At 32.6% G+C, this 15,815-nt stretch overlaps 1 protein-coding gene and 1 long non-coding RNA gene across 8 annotated transcripts in view; one reads left to right on the top strand and one right to left on the bottom strand.

The window, feature by feature from the left end:
- Window positions 1-15,815, top strand: part of LOC127088336 (BURP domain-containing protein 9) — an 87,147-nt gene that overhangs the window by 68,901 nt on the left and 2,431 nt on the right. The gene's annotated exons all lie outside the window — the stretch shown is intronic.
- LOC127088340 (uncharacterized) lies at window positions 9,181-12,577 on the bottom strand. Of its 4 annotated transcripts, none has more exons than XR_007790192.1 (3): window positions 12,377-12,567; window positions 10,124-12,158; window positions 9,181-10,029 (listed from the first exon to the last, which is right to left on the bottom strand). It is a non-coding gene; the product is annotated as an uncharacterized LOC127088340 (long non-coding RNA). The 4 variants fall into 4 exon arrangements; XR_007790193.1 differs by having other exon boundaries at window positions 10,124-10,600; window positions 10,669-12,555; XR_007790190.1 differs by having other exon boundaries at window positions 10,124-10,600; window positions 11,386-12,554.

Here is a 15,815-nt window from a genome sequence, read left to right as displayed (position 1 = left end):
CCTATTTGTCTCAGGTAGTCTATTTTGAAGAACAAGTGAAAATGGAAGAAAAGGAGGTGCAAAAAGGAGAGAAAAAGAACCAAATGCCAAAGCCCAGCCCAAAGCGCAAAACATAAAGGCACTACCTGTGACGGACGTCACAAGGTGCGTGACGAGCGTCACGCAAAGCAGCCTTGTGACGGGCGTCACACACGGTGTGACGAGCGTCACACCATTCCACTATCTTTTTGGCGCAAGTAACGCCCTCAGAAGACTTGAAGAGACGTTGAGGAGTTTATGTCCTATATCCACGCCATGCATTTAGCCACGTTGAAGACCCTTGGGAAACGAAAAGCAGTTACCAACACCAATATAAATAGCTACTTCAAAAACCTAAAAGGGTTCCTCGGTTTTTCCACGCTCACACTGCCGAAGCTTTTCCAATTTTCTTTCTTTTTTCGCTTCTGCAATTTTCTTTTCCAGCAACTTAACATTGTTTATTTATTTATTTCTTTTGCGAGTTCTACGTTTTTTCCCTTGCAATTTACCTTTCCCTTTTTAGCATTTAGATATTTTTCGCATAATAGTTTCTACACCGGAAACTATTGTGTAACTTTTTATTGGATCTAACCTTACGTTAGATTCTAGTTTTATTTCCTTGGTTTAGTTTATTGTTTAATTGAAGAATCCAAGAACAAATCCTACCGGCTTGTGGTGGAGTGTTCAAGACTATTGTATTACGCATTCAGGTTCTTTAATCATTATTTAATGTTTTGTTTTATTATTTATTTATATTATCTGCCTGGAATGAGTCTGTTTATGCATGATATATATTCTGGTTCGTTTAGCATGTCTAGCTAATTCGCCTAGATATCGGTATGTAAAGTAAGCAGAATAAGGGATCAAGACTGAGTCGGTCTATTTAAACTTAAAATTAAAATCAATCTTTTTACGGTCTCAACTTACAGGTTTAATAACAAGATTTTTTACAAAAGTAAAGGACATAAAGAAGTTAAAATCAATAGAGCGAGAGTTTGAGGTTTTAACTGGACAGTGTAAGTTAGGCATTAATTCTAGATCAGGGCGAGAGCAAGTTTTAGAGTTAATTAAATTCTGACCTTTTCCAAAAAGTATTTTTAAAGATTGAATGTGAGGACGAGAGTTAAGCATTTGGATTTAATCATATAACCTAAGTCAACAGAGCGAGAGTTTGAGATAAGGGTGTTTAAAACGGTCAGTGTTTTCTTAAGAAGAGTTTCTGCAACTTTATTGCTTTCAAAAAGTGGTTTTTGACTTAATTATAAGTGACAGCTACATTAATATAAAATCATGGTTTATTCAACAGAGCGAGAGTTTGAGATAAAACCTTTAACCAATAAAGTTAACCGAAACGATTTATTTTAAAACCAAGAAACCGACAAAGACTTGATTCCCTAGTTTTGACGAACTACATACCGATATCCGTTTTATTAATATTTAAGCTAGATCTTAGTTTAGCCTTTAGTTTTTCCCCAAACAATCAAACATTTTTCACCTTAGCTTTACGTAGTAACCTTAGATAACGGTATATCGATTCATAAGTCCCTGTGGGATCGATATCTTTTAAAACTACGCGATAGAACTGTGCACTTGCAGTTTGTATCCCATTCTCGACTCACACAGTCGAGCGATCAGATCACTATTTGGTAGAAGAGACCATCAATGGATAAAAATGTTAGCCTCTGGGCAGGTTTTCACTTGTAACTGCAACAAGGGGATGGCTGAGGAAGTCATGAAAGCTAACACGTATAACGTCATGCAGTTTGATCGCGAGAGATTCTATTTCATGGTCCAAGAGAAGATTAATCATAACGACGGTCGACCAACCGGAACATTCAGCGTTGATCTGAGGAAACAACACTGTGATTGTGGGAAATTTTAGGCATTTCACTTACCTTGCTCCCATGTAATCGCAACATGTTCGAGCATACGCCAGGACTACTCCATTCACATTTCAGACGTCTTCAAAATTCTTAACGTGTTCAAGGTATATAAGGAGAGTTTCCTAGGACTTCCCCATGAGGAGAATTGGCCACAATATGAAGGATTTACTCTTTGTCGCGACGACTCTATGAGAAGGAGGAAGAAAGGGCACTCAAACAGCATCGAGATTAGAACCGAGATGGACGACGTTGAGAAGGAAAAGAGAAGGTGTGGAATTTGCCGTGAAATAGGACACATGCGTAGGAAATGTCCTAATGTTGCAGGACCGTCCCTGCGACCATCGAGATGATTATGTTGTTATTTTAATTATCCGTCCAGATGATTATGTTTTTTTTTTTTAATTATTAACTACTATGCACGTACTATATATAAACCATTGTGTATTTCTAATGTCTTTTGGAAACAAACAATTATGAAATACATTTGATAATCAAAGGCTTCTGGTCACAAAGTACAACCACATCAACTAAAGAACAACAACAACAACAACAACAATCAACAAAAGTGGTAATTAAAAAATTAATCAACAACAACAACCAACACAAGTGGATCTTCATCGCCTCTATTAACTTCACCACTATGTGCCGAAAACATACATTGAACATCTTCATCATTTTCTATATGATCCAGGTAATACATGTACGTACCATCGGGGCTTGCATTAGTCAACGTTATGTATGGACAACGATACTCTACTTTCCTCACCTTCATGCGACGTCCGCCCAACTGTCGGAGACCAGTGTGGATGGCTGAAATCAGTGTTCTGAAATTCCATTGCGGATCAAGGCAAACACTGATTTTTTCACCATGTCCATAAAATATAAGACCCCAAACAGACATTTTTACCAAAATAAAGGATTTTGTGCTCTGAGTTAATTTTCTACAAGTCCTGCTATTTATAGAAAATTAATATTTGAATATTCGACAAATCATTGGCCGAGGCAGTACAAACACAAAGCAATTGCTCGGTCATTGAAATTTTGGAGGAAAACATATCATTCGAAATTTTTTGGAGAGAAACATATTACTCAAAAAAATTATTAAAATTTTGGAGGAAAATATATCATTTTTATTATTAATATTTAAAAAACAAATTCATTTTTATTAATAATTAAAAATAAATAAATTATTTTTATTATTAATATTATAAAAAATAATCATTTTTATTAGTAATATTTTAAAAAAAACAATATTAGAAAACTATTATTAGTATTTTATAAAAATATTACTATTATTTTAAAAAAAAATCAATTTTATTATTTAAATATAGAATTAATTAGAAAACTATTTAATAATAATTTTAATAAAGTTATTTAATTATATAATAGTATTTAAAATAAATATAAAAAAACCTCATTCACTAGCTCGTTCAACCAATGGTCAAGCCTAGTCATCAAATGGCGCACATCATCCTCTCGCCCATTTATTGGACATTGGACGAGCCCAAATAAAAAAGTGGGATATTCTGAAAAAAAAATCAGAATGAGGCATTGAACATTGCGGTACGGTAGAAAATTTGTCTATTTTTTAGCATCCCATATCTCTAAAAACTCTGCTAACAACCTATAAGGTAACAGAACTGATAACCTCCTAACCGCATTGCACTGACCTCGATCCCACAGAATAAGTGAAAACCAATATAACAACCTTCACACTAGATCCAACCAACCGCTAACTGAATCGAACTTCCCTTAATAGACGGTATAACGAAAGCTAACAACAGAAAAACAATTCCAACGAGCTTATAATAGAAAAAGAAGGCGAACAGAAATAACAAAACCACCAACCGATACAACCGAAACACTCTTCCATTCATCACCAACCGAACCCTCTTCTTTACCTTTAATTACGGCAGCCGACAATCCAAGAAAAAAATCCACAACCTTGCAGAATTTTCCTCACCTTCGTTACACAAAAACCTCACCATCATCTTCCATTCACGAAAGAGAAAAAGTGAGATATAACAGAAAATCAACGTCGCGTGGAGGTTGGAGGTCGATGCATTTCAGCGTCGTGTTCGGTAGGCCGTGGAGAAGGTTTCACGAGAAAGATCCAAGCGCCGGCGGAAAGGTTTTGCTTCGCTTTCGACGAATGGTTCTCACTTTACTGTGTTTGTTAAGAGCGTGAGGGATCCTGGGTTGTCTGAACCCGGTTAGAGTTTTTTGGGGAGCATGGGCCAAAGGCCCAAACGTTTTTTCTCTTCACTCCCTGAACCATACCACCCCTCCATGGATCTCACCCCTTAGCCCAAGATGTTCTTAATTAAGATTTCCCAATTAATCCTTGATTAACCCTCGCTTAATTATTTTAATTCCAGTTTTTTCGGTATTAATCTTGTTGACTAGATTTGTTAATCTATGTTGAAATTAGGTTTTTCTTGATTTATGTATTAACGTAGTCTTGGTAATTCGGAATAGTTAGAATTAATTAGGTAATTAGATTCAAAATTAGGTTTTAATCAATTTCGTCAATTGGACTTAATCCCTGATTTTTTCTCAGAATTAATTCAACTATTGTTAAATTTTCCACGATCAGAATAATTGGTCATTAGGGTGGATTCTTGATTTTTGTGGGTTAAGAATCGATTATGGTTAATTAGGTTCGATCAAGATTTGTAGTTTAATTAGATCAATTAGACTTAATCATTTTTTTGTCCTCAAAATCGATCTTGGTCATGTGGTTAGAAGTTAGGCTTTGGACTTAACCTTGCCCTGCTTTGTTTTTAATTTTAGCCCTTTGTTGATCTTGGTTACGTTTTAGTGGATTTGATTAACATGGTTAAATGTAGATTTTTTTTCATAATTCGTTATGGTTGATTTCACCGTGATTAGATATTAGGTTAAGTTTTGACCATTAGGTTTACTCATAGATTTGAATAATGACTGTTTTGCCTTAGGTTAGAAATAGTCCAATTTTTGCATGTTCCCTTAGTCTTAGGACTTAGAAAATAATTCAAAACAAACACTAACCCTTTAGGTAGTTGCATCCACTTTCATTTGTTATGTTGAACACATTTTCATAATCCTAAAATAAATACATGTGATAATACAAAACATTATAGGTCACTTTGGACCAAAGTCATTGAAATGTGAAAAAGTCCAACTTCAAGTGCCCATAACTTTCTCATAAAAAATCCAAATGATGCAAAATTTAAGTCCAAATTGATTGTCCTGAAAATACCTACAACTTTGATGTTGAAGGTTTTGTCATTTGAGGCTTGCATCATTGAAACAGAAGGGCTTGAAGTTGGTCCATTTTGGCTAAATTTCCATATACATGTTTTGTACCTTGAACTTCATGGCTTGTTTTCAATAATTTCCCAACACCAAATGGATTTTTGTTCAACATAACATTTGTTCCTTATGTCAAGACCTTTCCAACCATTACCCACATGGCTATGTTTCAATTTGGCCAATGGTATTTTCAAAGAGGTGAAGTTTTGTGATCATTTATGGAAACCATGTTGAATCTTTGTGCACAAGCTAAAATAATGAAATTTGCACGTCCAAACCACCTCACTTGCATCTTAGCTTGCATTTTCCATTGCATTTGGGCCTCCCATGCGCCTGTACAGGCCCATGCATGGAGGACCCAACTTCACATGCACATGAGTTTTCTCCTTGCTTGCATCAGCCTTGCCTATAAATAGAAGCTTCATTTCACTTCAAAATTCAACCTAAAGGCGCCTGAAGTTCTGCACAAGTGAAATCTCAACCTCCATTAAAAGGAATTCTGAGTTTTCTCTTTCAATTTTTAAGTTCAATTTTCAACTTCATTGGTTGATCTTTGAACTTTAATTCCTGAACCTTGCTTCCTTGCTACCTCAAGACCAAACTGCATCAAAGAATTGGAGTAGATCAGGCATTGTAAAGCTGCACTTCAAAGGTTGTTACTCAAACTGTTTTGATTCGAAACTCCTTGGATATTGATCATTTCTTGCATTGCTTGGTACCTCTGAAGTCCTCATGTGAGAGGCAATTGATTTGAGCTTTTAATTTCATGAATTGAATAAGTTCAGTTTGAACACCACAAATTTCAATCTCAGATTTCTCTCTCTATAGAGATCTTGAGTGGAAATCAAGGGTACAAGGGTGATGTACATCACCCCATCTTTCTAAAGATATATAGATCGTGCATTTTGGTGAAGGTTTTGAAACCTGTAAAATTTGGCCGGAACTGTGAGTCTTGCCGGAGAAGACGGTGGTTTCCACCACCGTCCCCACGTGGACGAGTTCATGGCCATTCGATCTGTTGCTCTGATCTAATCTGGACGCTTGGTTGTTATGACTTTCATTTAATCCATGTGTTTCGCTGTTGACTATGGTCTACCATGCGCGTGCGTCTCTCAGCCTTGTGATCAGCCACGTCAATTAATGAAGTGGGATCCAAGCGCTGTGGATTTTGGTCATTTTTAATTTCTGATTTAATTTTCTTTTATTTCATTTTATTTTAAAAATTCATAACTTCTTCATTTTTAATCATAAAAATATGGGACCAATTGCAAAATTTTCCTTTTAAATTCTAGTTTCCAAAAATGATTTATAATATTTTTTATGATTCCATTTGATATTTTTTGTGAATTTTCTTTTTTTTGGTTATTTTTAATTCATTTAAAATACTTTCCAATATTCAAAAATGCCAAAAATATTTTCTTAACATCTTTGAATGATGATGAATCTATGAAAAATATTCTCATCAATTTCTTAATTGATTTGAGATTTATTTGAGATTTTAGTTCAATTATGTTATTTTTCTTTATTTTTAATTATTTAAAATTAGTTTCTGTTTTCAAAAAATGATGAAATTTTTTGTCAAACCTTGTTTGACCATGTTGAACTTATGATGATCCAATTGGACTTTTCCAAGTTGATTTGAATTGGATTTGAGGTTTGACCTTTATTTGTTTATTTTAATTCAAGTATTATTTTAATTCCAAAAAATACCAAAAATATTTTTATAGTTTCTTGACTTCTAAGCTTCATCTCACTTCTGTTTACCATTGATTGATGTTGATTCCATTCATGTTTGATCAATGTGTGTTGGTTATGTTATTTGAATTTCAATTATATACATTCCTTTTCCATCTTCTTCTTTTTCTTTTTTTCTTTTTTGACCAATGAGTTAAAGATTGGTGGTTAGCCTTGACATATGAGGGGCTTAATCTTCCTTGATTCAAATCAAATTCATCTTGATCAAAGATCAAGTGAATTGCTTTGCATTAAGGATAGGTTGCTTCTTGGTCAAGCAAAAAGCCTAAATCCATACAAGGTCATTCTTCTTTTCTTTTGGCATGACAAGTTGTAGGAGCTTGGCTTACTAGTCATAGTCTCTAACTTGTGTTTGTTGCCTATAGTTTTATTGACCGAACTTAGATAGGTGTGACTACTACATTAGTCCACTTACGATTGCTTAACATAGCGCTAAATTGCCTTATGGCACACTAACACTAACTACTAATTACTAACTTTAAATTCAAGCATTTAATTCTTGCAATTTACTTTAATGCAATTTAATTTCTTGCTCGTTAATTCATTTGTCTTTGCCCTTTGCTCACTTGAGCTAATGTTTATGTTTATGCAATTTGCCTTTTGCTCACTTGAGCACATTATTGTGTATATACTATTGCCTTGTGCTTGTTTTGTTTGTGAGAACCCAATGCAAAATGGAGAAAGAACTTAGATTTAGGACCTTACCTATGCTAATGGAGTTTCAAGAGCAACTAGGCCTTATGCCTTTAGAATGCTAAACATGTTGAAGAGCAACTAGGCCTCATGCCTTTAGAATGCTTAATCTTGAAAGATAACTTTGAAAGGACCCCTAATTCTAAACTCACTCTTGTCCATTCTTTTATTGCATTGTGGAACTTTTTGATTTGTGTGTTCTTGTGTTAGGGATCCTAAACTTGAGTCAATTAGAAGAACCATTATCATGGACATCCAAGATAAGAGATACAAAAGCCAATTGGAAGATTCCTAGGAGCTTGATTGAATATTTGCTTGATTGCTTGAGTTAATTGCTTATTGCTTGCTAAGTCCAAAGGAAAGGAGAAACTTGGATCATCTTTATGATCTCAAGAAGGGAACTCCAAGTGGTTTTATTTCTCTTCCCTCATCTTTTCATGTTTAGGACCTAGCCCTTCTCTTCTTCTCTCCACTCTAACCTAAGCCAAACTTTTGTGCAAACATTAACATTGTTTTCAAAAATTAGAAACCTAGGCATTATGCCTTTGATTTTTCAAACTCTTTTCATAACACTTATTTTGAATTGAACTTTAAGTCAACTTTGACCTTATTTTGTGAATACTTTTCATTTGTAAATACAACTCACTCAATTGTTTTTATGGTTCCAATGACCATTTGTGTTGAAGCTTTTCATAAATATTAGCTATTAGGTTTGAGTTATCATAGAGGTTGATATAATACTCACCTATATCCTTAGTGATAGACTATAAGTCTTCCATGCTTATTATAGGGTTAACCCCTCACTAACATGTTGAAGCTCTTCTCACATGGTGGATTTGTGGTTTTAGGTTGAGTTTTCTCCCTTTGATAACAAAAGACCTTAAGGCTTTTGACCAATCAATTCACCAACTTCTTTTTTTGAGATTTTTACCCTGAACTACGAGGTTTTGATCCTACCTTTTTAAGATGGTACGTAGGCAATGGGTTCATCCATTCAAACACAAAAATTGTAAATAAATTGTATATTCTTTTCTCATCTCTCCAATCATGTTTGCACAAATATTTTTCACAAATACCAACCTACCTTACAACATTTGTAAAAAGGGCTCCCTTAGAATACTAAGGATGTTTTGGATGCTTAAAACCTTCCCATTGCATGACCAACCCCCTTACCCAGATCTTTGACATTTTTATTAGTTTCTGATTTGATAAAACTTCTCGATTTTTGTTCGCTTTCTAACCTTTCCTTTGGATAAATAGAAGTGCGGTGGCGAATCGAATTGTATGATTTACTTTTGATTTAGTCAATAAATCTAAAGGTAACGAATATCCCGCTACAATATCTATCTTAACCGTTCAAGTACTTTATTTACTTTATTCGCTATTGTTTTTATAATTTCATCAAACCAATCCCAAACATCCAAGATTTTTTTAATTGAAATTAATCCATAACTCTATATCGCCAAACAGTCCTTGAGATCGATATTAGGCATTTCCCTTTTTTGTTACTACATTGGCAGATTAGTACACTTGCTAATTTACCGATCACAAATCGTATAAGAGTATAACATATTGCGCATAACATAGAAGTTACAAAATCATTACATGTTGATCCAAAATATGCACCTAGTGTGCATTACAAAGATGTTCCCAAAGGTATAACATATAGTGCATAACATAGAAGTTAAAAAATAGATGTTTCTTAGATAAGAATTGTTGAGCCATTCTCCTAATAAGTTATAAACTACCTAATAATAAGCATTATTGAGTCATTATCCTTGAAATTTCCTCCCATGACCGCATTTTCTTTACGTAAGGTTTCTCATCAACTACCAATGGTGCATCTGAAGTTGAACCATGCCTAACATTATTTTTAGATCTCGAAACAGATTTCAACCTATCACTACTCCTCTTAGGTGTCTGTGTATTCTTCACATCTACTTTTTTTCTTCTTCTCAACTGCCTTGGCAACTTGTTTCTTCTTCACAACTTCCTTGGAAACCTTTTTGTTCTTCTCAGTTGCTTTGGAAACTTGTTTCTTCTTCTCAGATGCATTGAAAACTTGTGTCTTCTTCTCAATTGCTTTGGTAACTTTTTTCTTCTTCTCAACTACTTTGTCAAATGCTTCTGCTTATGTTAGTGCAGTTTGTGCAACATTAAGGGTGGGATTGCACACTTGAGATTGTGGTTGCTCAGTTTGTGCAGCATCAGGTGGCTACTCAGTTTGTGCAGTATCAATTTGGTCTTCAAAAGTTGTCATCATCTCTTCAAGCAGTGCATCTAAATTTGGGTCATTTATTCCATGCACACTTTCAGGAGCATTTGTCTTAGACACCCCTTCAGTTTAAGCAACAGTTGAAGTGGTCTTGGTCATTGGTGTTTTCCTCTGCACACAATGATATTACAAACATTTATTTTAAACTTCAATGTTTTACACATTGTTAGAATTAGAATAATACTTAAGAAGCATGATTAAATACCTTTTTGTTCAATGCATTAGGATCATGTTCTTTGCTATGACATTTCCTTGAATTATGGCTAACATTTGTCACACTTTCTGCATCTATATGCTACACCAGTCCTCCTCATCTTAGACCCAAATTCATCATGCTTTCTAAACCATAATTTCTTAGGCCTACCTGGACCCTTCTTGTACTGAGGTGGCAACATGTCCTCAACATCCACATTTGGCCACATGTCCATACCATTGATTGGACTGACATTGGTTTCATAACAAGTTTTATAAGCCTCCCTCATTCCCATGCCTTCTTGTCCAGTTGCTTTAGCTCAACCATCTTTTTTTTCAAGCTTGGAAATAAGTAAGATTTGCCATCCCCCATCAATAGGTCTCTTATTGAAACTCCACCACCAAACTTCTTCTTGAAATTGGCATACAAATGTCTTAGACATCTATGCTCTATTTGTTCAAACATCTCCTCAAATACAGTAGCAAGTCCCTGAGAACATAAATAAACAAACAATCAAACAAGTGAATAAACAAACTAACAATCATAACATTATGTACCTTTTGCTGATCTGAGATAAAAACATATTTTATTTCTTCACCAATGTCTTCCATAAGTAACTGTAAAAACCATTTCCAATTATCCATTATTTCAGTCTCCATTACACCAAATGCTAGAGCGTAGTACTGGTCATTTGGATCCCTAGCTACATGCCTTAGTAAATCCTATCTTATAACCATCAAAGAAAAAATAGAACCTCCCAAATCTTGGTGAGAGGGTTGGCAATGGCCTCTCAGTGTCAATCTTCACAGTATTCCCATTACACTCCTTCTTCAACTTAACTGCATAACTCAATAACATGTTGTTTTATTTTGTTGCATCTCCTTCAATAATTTCATCTGATATGGATCTAGCTCTCAATGTCTTCCATTTGGTTATACCAACAAAGTACTTCATTCTTAGTTCAGACATTATCTCAGACACTTTAACTTTACCTTGTGACTTCCTTTTTTCAACCACTAGCTTAGATACCCAATTGGCATTGAGAGATTTTTTATTTAATACCCTTGCACATGTGTGGGTCCCCACTCATGTCTTTAATTGGTAAGTGTGTCTATCACCCAATTTACTACATAAAGCTAAAAATCCACATTTACCCCTACACTCTAACCTAACCATATAGTTTTCATTATTAACAAATGCTATCTCTCTATCATTTAAAATAGACTACTCCCTAATTGCATATTTAAATTCAGACAAATAATTAAATTATATACCTAGTTAAAATTGGAAGTCCTTCTTTAGCAGCTCTGCTCTAAACTTCTCATACTTAGGCTTAGGTTGTTTTTCATCGTCACTATCATCAGGGTCAGAGCTTTCCAAGTCTTCACTATCATAGTCCACATCTTGACTTTCAACATTATTGGTATTCCTCTTTGAACTAGCTCCCAAAACACTTGCAGTAACAAACCTATTCACTTTTATTGGGGATTTCATCTCTTTTGGACCTTTGGAATCGATAACCTTGAATCTAAGAGACTTCTCATTAACCTCAACCTTATTACCATCAATTGGTCTTTCCACTTCAACTTGAACAAATCCTTACTCTCTTTCACAAGTTATTTCTTCTTCACTATCATCAAACCTTATTCCTCCATCATCAGTGTTATCAACATCACCGATGCTATCATCATCACTACATTCACTGAATTGATCAACATCAGGCTTCAACACCTTGCTTAGCATGTCTTCAACACCATGTTCTACCCAGATATGCCCATTAACATAATTACTAAGGCTGTGATTAGCAATTTTTTCAGATTGTACATCATCAATGAACTGAATAAATCTTTCATCAAGTCCTTGTATCTTTCTCCAAAGTTTAAATCCATCATAACTTCAAACATTAACTAAGTTAATTGCCTCGAAAAAACTCCACTTATTAGAGTCTTTCCCTTCTACAATGGTTTCACTCCCCCTTTGTAAAACATGTGTTTGTCATGAACAAAGTTTCCCCCATGGTGAAAAAACACACTGAATAACCTCATTTCTGTATTTACAAATATACCCACAAGTTAAAATATGATTAACAAGTTTAACATTCATAGTTCAAAGAAATGACAACGATTTACCCACACAATAAAAACCTAAATTTGGAATACTAAAAGTTACTGCAACATGCATTAGGACCACTGCAAATTCCATTAACTTATTACAATTGTACCTTTTTTGTCGCACTTCAGGACCTCTAACTTATTACAATCGTACCTTTTTTGTCGCACTTCAGGACCTCTGCAAACAGATAGAACATGACAGATATGAAATAAGTTGTTCGTTGAATGCTTTAATATGTTTCAATGGTAGACATGGAAGAACGATGAAGATGAAAGAGAAGGAACTAAATGTTAGGTTTTTTTCGTGAACTGAGGAATCACTCTCTCTCAACTCTCTAAATATATTTGTTTTAACATTGAGGACATTTATGTAATCTTACACACCATAATACACATAAGAAAATTAACTTTAATAGAAAAAAAACAGTGTCGCATCAACTTTTTTGATGAGTCGGTCCAATGAAGATAAAAAGTGAAAGAATCTTCAAATGTTCAGAAAATTCATCAAACTATTTTTTACAATGGGGTTTTTCAAAAATGACCCATATGTCAGGGGGAAAATTAGGTATTAACCCTTCATTTTTTTTAAATGTCACATTTAAATTGTGTGTAGTTTTTAAAAAGTAATTAATTAATTAACTCTATGAATTAGGGGGAAATAATGTTCACGAAGCTTCAACTCAAACAATATTTGGTTTCCTTGGAACACCTTCGGCTACACGTGAAGCTTTCGAGATATGATTCGAGATATGATTGTGTTGTTTTTGGATTGAATGTTAAATAAATATAATATGAAAGACTATAATAAAGTTACCGATGTTAATTGATCTAATGCTTAAGAATATAGGGTGATTTTATTTTTTCACCTTTAAGCTTCTAAAAAAAATTAAAATTGACAAAATTATTCTTTAAATTCTACTAAAGAAACTCGTTATCCATGTAAAGATCCTTCTTTCCCTCATTTTCTTTTAAGTTTGCAACTTTTTAATTTTGTAATCCAAATTGAATTTGAATTTTATAACGCGAACAAACAAAAGACATATTATTATTATTATTATAGATATCAAAAACTAATTGAAGTGAATTATTCACTATATTTTCTTCAATTAATGATAAAATTCCAGTCTTTATAATAAAAATAATTCTGAGAAGTGTGTTTTGTTAGAAGAATGTGTTTTAAGAGTTTGAGTTCTAAAACTTGGACAACATTTTTGTTAATTATGAGAATTAAAAAAAAAATAGAAAAGAAAATCGCAAATATATTAGTCTATGATGTACCATTTTAAAATGTCACATATTGGTTTCTTCAAATTTAATACCACCTCTGTTTCAAAAAATATATATATATTTCTTTTTTTTATTTTAAAATGATTATTCTCTTCACATTATTAATATAATATTTATTATTTTTATTATACTTATTCAACTATTATTTTAATTATAATTAAAAAATTATTTTAATAATATTAATTTATCATTAATATTTAATAAAATTTTTTTTAAACTGCATATATTTTAAATAAAAAATATTTTAAGACATATATTTGTTAATTTTATTTAAAGGGTTTATGTTTCCATGATTGTAGAGTTTGTTAGTTTTCATATATGTTTTCTTACTAGTACTACTTCAAACATTCAAGCTTTTGGCTTTTAAAACTTTTTTATAATAAAATTGACCATTTAACCTTAAACCAAAAAAAGACTATAACTACCTAAGCTATGCATGCAAACCCTTACATGTGATTGTGTCAGGTTAACTACCTAAGCAAGCAAGTTTTACATGTAAACTTGTCACATTAACTACTTAAACAAAAACCCTTCACGGTATTTTAGAGTTTCTTGTGAAACTATTTTGTCTTTAGCCTGAATTCATTGTTGTCTATGTTGTAAATTTCTAGGATTTGGTAGCAATAGATTCAAATAGCTTATGGCTGAGACTTACTTGTTTATTTTATTTGAAGGATTTATGTTTCCCTAACTTTATGGTTGAATCTTAGTGAGTTTGTCTGTCATATGTTTTATCTATGTCTTTTTACTACTACTACTTCAAACATTTGATAAAAAAATGTACTACTACTTCAACCCTTTCAAGCTTTTGGCAAATAAATATTTATTTACAATAAAATTTGACAATTTTAGATTAAACCAAAAAATGCTGCTTTGTATTAATACCATGTACAGTAACTTCTTCCTTTGAGTCATTAATGTAAGAACATGCAAGCTCCTGCATGTGATTGTATCAGCTTAACTTGTCACGTTTCTTAAGCATGCTAACTCTACACACTGTTTTAGACACTATTTTGTAAATTTCTAGGATTTGGTGGCAGAAGATTCATTAAACTCATTACAATAACCAAAACTATTATTCATGATGTATACTAGTCTGGTCTCATGCACAGCATAGGTCAATTTAACAAAATTAAACTATTATTGTGATTTCATAGTTTTGTTACTTTTTCTATAGACTAAAAACCGAAAATAATGACCATTTTTTACTCCGGCTTACTACTACACAAATTTAACAAGTCTATTTTTATATCAACAAAAAAATTGATAAAATTATTGTAGTTTAAGAATATGAAATGTCATGAGAAAAAATATGTTTAATTATTATTTTTTATATTTCAATTAAGATTACAGTGATGGAATTGAAAGAAAAAAAAAGGTAAATTATAAACTACTTAAACAACTTATCAAAATAAGCTATAAATTGATAACAATGAACTATAAGCACATGACAAAATATAAGAAATTAACTAAAAACTTAAAAAATGATTTTTGCAAACAAAGTATTATTGTCCTGGTAATTTGTATTTTCTCTTCTTACCTGCCTATAAATAGTTCAGCTCACTTCCACTCCAATGCATATTTCACAACAAAACAATTTTCCCACTAAAATATAATAGAAAGAAATGACACACATAATTGTTATGTTTCTCCTTCCTTTTTTCCTGCTCTTGTTGATTGTGAGTTATTAACTTTCCATGCATTCCTTTATCTTTTACACTTATATTTTTCATCATCTATTTATCATAATAATCTATCATTTTCATCTTTTATCTTATACACTTACATTTTTCATCAAATATTTATCATAATAATCTATCATCTTCATCTTAATTTGCAATTGTGCATGCATGTTAAATTTCATAAAATTCAACATATTCATAATCTATCATTTTCATCTTTATTTACAATTGTACATGGATGCTGAATTTAATGCATGTTTCTAAGATCATTCTCTTTAGTTTTTCATGCATTCAACACACTCAGAATCAAATTTTTCTATATGATTTAATTAAATTATGCATGCCTCTAAGATCCTTCTCCTTAGTTGTTTTCCATGCATCCAACACACTCTGAATCAAATTTTTCTATATGATTTAACTAAATTATGATGTTTTTTGCTGTAATGAAATTAAAAATATTCTACTTCCTATTTTTTATGTTTCAAATTATGTATCTATCTCATGTATATATATAATGAATATTTCTTCCCTATATAGTAAAATGTGTCTCATAAGACACTTGTGTTTTTTTAATCATATATACCATCCAAATATGTTATTAGTTTGTCACTCACTAATATCCAT

Source organism: Lathyrus oleraceus, chromosome 5, assembly GCF_024323335.1.
Source record: "Lathyrus oleraceus cultivar Zhongwan6 chromosome 5, CAAS_Psat_ZW6_1.0, whole genome shotgun sequence".
Taxonomy (NCBI): domain Eukaryota; kingdom Viridiplantae; phylum Streptophyta; class Magnoliopsida; order Fabales; family Fabaceae; genus Lathyrus; species Lathyrus oleraceus.
The sequence above is the reverse complement of the archived record's forward strand: the minus strand, read 5'-3'. Positions and strand labels throughout refer to the sequence as shown.